At 45.8% G+C, this 7366-nt stretch overlaps 1 non-coding gene across 1 annotated transcript; it reads left to right on the top strand.

The window, feature by feature from the left end:
• Positions 1–1398: 1398 nt before the first annotated feature.
• On the top strand, positions 1399–1470 carry TRNAW-CCA. The gene has a single exon. It is a non-coding gene; the product is annotated as a tRNA-Trp (tRNA).
• Positions 1471–7366: the final 5896 nt, after the last annotated feature.

Raw genomic sequence — 7366 nt, 5'->3', positions numbered from 1 at the left:
CGATCCAGAATTCCCTATCTATGTTTCCCAGGCATGGCTGGTAAGAAATGCTACTCCACGTGCTGCTTTCTGCTCCAGCCTTGTTCCTAATCTCTTTGGACAGTGAGGGTGGAGGAGCATTCATTGAGCGCTTCCTTTCCTGAAAGGCTATAGGAGAGAGTTGGAGGTGTTTCTCCTGAGTGCAAAAGGGCGCAGGGTCTGTTTCTCCAGTCTTGTGGCCCACTGGTGGCATGCCTAACACTGGATCTGGAGGCTGTGTTCAAATCACCCTGCAGTCTTACTTCTTACTCTGGGTGTCAAATGTACATGGTGGAGCTTTCTTGAAGAAAATGCGGTGTGTAACAGATAAGGCTCTGCCAGCCTCCACTGTGAGAGTAAGAGGAGGCAACCTCTGTGGCACAAGGATGGTGATCTGACCCTGCATGTTCAGATCCCACAGCCTTCTGTGGCTCTCTTCAACGTACCTCATGGTCCAGACCAGAACGTGTGTTTTGTACACAGAGATTAAACGTGCCCTGTGTGTGGGAGTGTGCTGGAAACAGTATTTTTCTACAAAATTTGATAAAAGAGCCTGTGCTGGAGAGGCTGGAAGTTGGATGAAAGACAGAATGGTTCATTTGAGGACATGCTACTTGCTTTTCCAGAAGCTGTAAAGAACTGTAGCTAAAGTTTCCTGTGAGCAAACTGCAGCTATGTTCATGCTTAGATACCTTCCTTGTAGCTTCAAGGATAATTTATCCCAGAGAAGACAACTGGAGTGTTTTTCTGTATAGGCAGTTTAAATTCACCTTGAATTAGTGGAAAGCACTTACTATGGTTGTGGAAAACATGGGGTGGATTTAAGCAAACATGGGGAATAACACTGGGGAACATCAGGTGTAGGATAAACGATATGTGCTCTAACAGTGCAAGGTTTGAATCAGTGAGCAATGGCAGTAATATAAAAACCCAAGGGTGTGGAAATCTGATTCTTTGGCTATTTTTGTTGAGAGAAAAAGCTTGCGCTTCCTTGTCTGAAACAAAGATCCTTTGCAAACGTGCTTTTAAGACTAAAACCTGTACTGACAGTGGCCCGTCTGCTTCACTTGCTTTCTTCTGTGAGACATTTGTGGCAGAGGGGGGTGCTAAGAGTATGACAGGCATCTTATGCAGCTTGGCTGCTGTAGGAGGCCCTCCCACCCTTACTCTGTTTAGTGCTCCACGTGGCTTTTGCCAGCAGGAGTCTTGTGGGTGCGTATTCCAAGCGTGCCTGGCAAAAGGCGTCTGAAATGACAAGGACATCGAAGGACCAGAGGGTGCTGAGGGACACTGCCAGCATAGGCTGATAGAAATGTCACCTGGACAGAAGAGTGCTGGAGACTTGGGTGTCCACAGCCAGGGGATAATGGACATTGTCATGGCCTCATGGCGCAATGGCAGCGCGTCTGACTCCAGATCAGAAGGTTGTGTGTTCAAATCACACTGGGGTCAGGAGGCGGCCACCTTAAGGCTGCCTGTGCTTTTGGTGCTGGCTGGAGGGCTCAGAGGATGCGGGAGGATGTTCAGCTTCTCTCTGGGATTAATGTTGAATTATTCAAAGAGGACCTATAACTGCAGCTCCTTGGGGTTTCAGAAAAATCAGACTGCCATGTTTGTGCCTGTCTCATCTAGATTATTGACTTGGACTCAATTGTTACTCATGCAATAATGTTGGGTTTGGGGTTTTTTCCCCCTTACTGTATTCTTTGCTCCTGGTAAGGGCAGTGTACATTTGTTTTGTTCTGCTCTTATGTGTAGAAGATGCTCTTATGTGTACCACAGATGCTGAGCTTATCTCAACAAAAGCAAACCAGGAGTGTGCTACAGTGCATAAGTGCCACCAGAAGAACTTTGTCCTTGTCCTGGAACAGAGAAAGAAAAAACAATTTGGGTGCTGTAATGCTATTGACTCCAGATCACATGGTGGTACTTTGAATCATGATGAAGCTAGACTTTCTGTATCTTTTTTTTTTTTTTTTTTTTTTTTCTCTCTCTGCTTCCAAGCCACTCCAAAGCTTCACCGAGAGAGAGAGAAAATGAGTTGGAGAAAGCTAAGGATAGTTCTGGTGAGACTTAAGACCCTGCACGTGCACCCTCATTTGTTCTTCAGAGATAAAGCCAGTTTAAGGATATCCCAAATTGCATTTCACTTCCTGTGCTGGATCTGGCTGGGGTGGAGTTAACTTTCTCCGTAGCAGCCCGTATGGTGCTGTGTTTGGTTTGTGACCTAAACAGTATTGATAGCGAACCAGCGTTGTAGCTACCGCTGAACAGTGCTTGCACAGCATCAAGGCCGCCTCTGTTTCTTGCTCTGCCCTGCCAGCAGATAGGCCGGGGGTGGGCAAGAGGATGAGAGGGGAAACAGCCAGGGCAGCTGACCCCAGCTGACCAAAGGGACGTGCTGGACCGTGTAGCATCACACACAGCAATAAAAGCAGGCTGGGGCCGGGGGCGGAGGTTTCTTCCGAAGCAGCTGTTGCTTGGAGACTGGCTGGGCCTGGGCTTTGGTCTGCTGGTGGGAGGTGGTGAGTGATTGCCTTTGCATCACTTATTTTTGTTCTTTTTCTCCACTTTAATTAAACTGACTTTATCTCAACCCCTGAGGTTTTTTTTTTCTGTTTCACCCTTCTGATTCTCTCCCCCATCCTGCTGGGGGGGAGCGAGCAAGCAAGTGGGTGGGGGCTTTGCTGCTGGCTGGGGTCAACCCACCAAAATCCCTCTTTCCCATCACACTCTCCAGTATCAGCAGCTTGTCGCTGAATGCAATGATCCTGTAATTACTAAGTATTCTGCCCCGGGGAGGGGTGAAGTGCCAGACAGAGGGAGGTGGTGCAGGGCTCTTTCTACATCTCAGCACGAAAGGTCCAACAAAAAATGGCTTAATAAAATAGTCATTTTAATAAGACAGAATAAAAAGAGGAACATAGATAGTGAGTAAACATTATGTACCTTCTGATGCTGGGCGCTATGCATTCGTTCAGCACTGGACGGAGACTGGATAGATTTTCCCACTGCACGCTGTGCAGATCCCACCTGTGGAGAGGTTCCTTGTTTCTGGTCTTTTGAGCCATTATATAGAAAACAACTCTACTCCTAAAGGTTGTTGACATGGGAACTTCTTGCTGCACTGTTAGACATAGGCAAGGATGCGCAGCTGGCGCAGAGGCTGGTGCAGAGCGGGAGCTGCCTGCAGACTCCTCAGCTGCAACCAGCTGGCTGTGGTGACCCGGTGGCCACGGGACACGCACAAGGGCATATGAAGAGCATGTAGGGAAGAAATGGTTGTAGTCAGCCGGACCTGTTTGACAGAAGAACAGGCTGTTGGTTAAGCAGTCCCTGTTCTTGCCTGTGTGGTATGTTTGTTTATCTCTCCACTCACCTGAACTTTGCCCGTGGTTTCAAAGCTGTAATGGTTTGAAGAAGGGTTCATGTACCTCTGCCAGCTGTCAGGTTGATTCCTGCTTCTCTGACATGTTTGGTTTGGGCCTTTTTCTTCATTTGTCTGTGGAGATGGTAGCAGTCCAAGCACAGAGAGGAAGCTAGTCAGCTCAGCCTACATGGTCCTGGTGGCCACTACCTGGTGCAGAGCGTGCCACTTCTGCCCAGAGATGGGCTTGTAGGCTGGGCACGTTTGTCAGAGGTGCTTTTTGAGAGTGGAGAGGGAGTTCCTTTGCATGCTGGTGGGTGCTCCCCCCATGCTAATACTCAGTCCTCTGTTTACAAAGACCAGTACAGAAGGAGAAAAAGTGGTGAAGATGTGCAATAAAACAGTATCTCCTGTTGGCTAGCTTTATTCTTTCCATGAGTTGCAAAAAACAGGGGCTCATGGCGTTTGAAGGGGCCAGGAGATAGCTTCTGCCACCAGCTGCAGTGAGGTTGCTTAAGAAAATCGAAAGTGGAGAGAAGAGGACAGCTGATTTAGTGATAATACATCCTGCTAGGAATGGCCAATTTCAAGGTACTTAGGAGCCCTTTACTTGCTTTATGAAGAGTACAGTGAATATTTCTTTTTAATCTCACTGTGACTATAGTTGTAGAATGAGATATAATGCGATAATTGCAGGGAATTTGGCTACTGTAGGAATTCACATAATCCTTATGACAACATTTATTGTGCAATGTGTTCAACGAGTGACTTTAGAGCTTATCTGCACTGTGTCTTTAGCCTACATCTTGCAGGGACTTCCTATGCTTGCTTCAGTGCAACAGCATTTCTCTAACAGCAGTTGTCATAAAAAGATTAATATTAGTCTTCAAAGACATGGTGTGAAACATACTGCCTGCTTCTGTTTTCTGAACGCGTAATGCAGTTCTAGCAAATGGACATCTTTTATTTAAAAGGGGGAATTTTGCCAGTCCTTGTGGAAAAATAAATAGAATAGAATATCGAATAATTTTAATACTCATCTTTCAAAATCAATTGACAGAACAACAGACTGGTTAGAAGACTTGCAGCAATCTTCTATTTTTGCTATTGCAGTAAGTACAAGTGAAGCACCAACAGCGCCCCTCCTCCTGTAAAAAGCTGCAAAGAAGTATCCAGAGCTTCAGTCTTGAAACTGGTCCAACTTGGGTGGTTGATTCCTGTGTCCTATTGGCCCTAGTGTCCTTCTGATAGAAATATAGACACATGGAGCCAACAGTAGAAATAAGCCTCTGCTTACTCTTCTAATTCGGTGGACCTATTTGCAAAACAGAACCTTATATAATAATTTTTACCACCTCTACCAATGTTAAAATCCCTTTGAAAACATCCCACGTCTGTTCACCACTTTCTGCTTGCTTAAACTGTATCCAAAGATACTATAGGAATATTTAACAGGTATAATCTCTGTCAGATTTTGTAATGTGGACTTAATCAATGTTCTTGTTATGATTGGAGGGTTAGGGACTACGCTGTTACCAAAACGCTAACTGCTAGGAGCTAGTTTGTAACTAGGTGGCTAGAGCTGTTCACATACTCAATTTCAATTCCCTTACAGCAGTTGTCATAAAAGATTAATATTAGTCTTCAAAGACATGGTGTGAAACATACCGCCTGCTTCTGTTTTCTGAATGCGTAATGCAGTTCTAGCAAATGGACATCTTTTCTTTAAAAGGGGGAATTTTGCCAGTCCTTGTGGAAAAATAAATGCACCTGTTCTTTTTCTCCTCACTCGGAAATAGAGGATTGCTGTCTGGCAGTGGAGCAGTACTGTTTCTATGGTAGGCTCTGCTTTTACACCAAGAAAGTGGTCCTTTCAGCTCCCTCTCAGTTACTAACTATCAGACAAAGAAAACTAGTTTGATGTAAAGCCTCACAAGGCTGAGTGAGCATACTCATCTGGCTGCACTCAGACCTGGAGGTTGCGGAACTTTTCCTTGATGAGGCAAGACTCTCTTCTATCACCTGTTATCTCCCAAGCTTTTAGATAAATTTTCTCCTTGGGACTCTCCCGGAATCTCGCTGGGTCTGTTGCGGTTGGATTTTCTGTGTGCTGGGCTGTATGTTACGCTGGGGTGAGGGGGCACCTTAGGATGGCACCACTGCCAAAGAAAGTTGCTCCTCGCTGCTTAGAATATTCTGAGACCTGAATGGTCCCTCCCCGGTGTTGGCACAAGCTGTTGTGCAGCTGCTCAGCCCCAGGAGTTCTAGCCAACCTGTCGTTTCTCCCCCCCCCCCAGTGCCTGGCATCACTAGTCAGTTTAGTTTACATCAGTGGATTAACTCCTAAGCAACTAGGAGATTTTTCAGTGACCAAAACTGAATTACATCCTGTAATTCAGCATTTTTACCCTTACAATTTCAAGTAAGGGTAAACAACCTGAGTTAAGGCAGTTGTCTGTTTCCAGTTGAATGCTTTAGAATCTTCATATTGTATGAAATGTATTATCACATAGATGTAAAAGTGTCCTGGAATTATTCTGAAAGCTAACCTGGAGAACTGATGTCAGCCTGGGCAGTTTCTTCCATGTAGGTAACCATTACTTTAAAATATTTATTTTCTCAAGATAATTTCTCAATGTTTTCTCAAAACATTTGTATTTACATGAACAAAAGTTGGCTTCCTAATCTGGGCTGCTCTTATTTTCAACCTGAGGCTTGTTTAGACCTTTGTGCTTAAGGAAAAATAACGTGGCAAGGACTCCCAAGAAAAGTTTAGGAAGAAGTTGGCGTAACTGCATGATTGCATGATGTGCAAGTGATATATGGAATATGAGCCATTAGGTAATAAAATATGTTTGAAATTATGCAGTTTATACATAATGTGATTGTTATACTCTGAATGAGTCAGATGCTCTGAAATCAAGAACTTCAGGCTCCTCATCCAAAAATCAGAACTAAAGGCTTCCACTGTGTTTTTTTAACTTTGACAACCAAACTTTCAGGTCCGTGGAATGAAGTAACGCTTTGTTCCAGCAGCAGAGCTACTACTTCCCTGTAGGAAAGGTGAGTCCTAATGTTAGCACGGGTCACCTCATCTGCATAGGGGAGCGTTTTGGATGTTTGCCTAGTGGTACCCCAAAAATGGTCTTTGAAAAATACACTGCAATAATGCACAGGTTTATGTGCCACAAAACACACCCGGGTGTGTTTGCATGCTGCAGAAACTTGCCGGGGGCAGAAACGGTTGCAGTTGAGTAAGGTGCTGCTATGCAGGAAGTAAACAAAAGGCTTCAGAAGCCCTGAAACAAACATTTCTTGGTATTTTTAATTCAGCTCCTTTCCATTCAAGACTCCCAGCAAACCTTTACAGTTGCTGACATACAACACAAGACAGCGTACCATTCAGTTGCAAGAAAACCCATCTCATTTCTCACCTCTTGGATGAGTGCCGGGAGCGCGTACAAGGAAGGAGCCAACCCATCTATGAATGTATTATGGGGAGCCCGAGGAACAAGCTTCGAAGACAGTTGTGCAGCCACTCACGTGATTAAATGGATGAACCAGCCTTTTTTGTGTAACGGAAGTTTGCCGCCACCTCAAACAGCCGTTTGAGGATGCGGTGTCCGTGCTGTCAAGCTCCTCGTAGCACCCGTGTGCGGCGCTGGTACCTCTCTGCTGCCCCCGGGCAAACCGCGGTAAAGACCTGCTGATCACTTTGGGTAGAAGATGCGCGTTCTCCCTTCCCCTCCCACTTTTCATCAATACCGTCGCCCCGCCGCCCCGTAAGGAAGATGTGCCGATCACGGTTGCGTAGCATATCGTTAAGGAGGGACTGCGATTTTGAGAGCCGCAGAAATGTCATTTTCACGGAGCGTGACGGAGTTTCCCGTAACTCCGCGGACAAAGGCCGGAGCCCGCGAGAAGGTCGCCAAAAGCTGCGACAGAGTCTAAAAGCAGGCAGCGGAGAGGGAAGGGGCCGCA

Source organism: Charadrius vociferus, unplaced genomic scaffold (assembly GCF_000708025.1).
Source record: "Charadrius vociferus isolate BGI_N301 unplaced genomic scaffold, ASM70802v2 scaffold51, whole genome shotgun sequence".
Taxonomy (NCBI): Eukaryota; Metazoa; Chordata; class Aves; order Charadriiformes; family Charadriidae; genus Charadrius; species Charadrius vociferus.
Note: the sequence above shows the minus strand (reverse complement) of the source record. Positions and strands in the feature narration are given on the sequence as shown.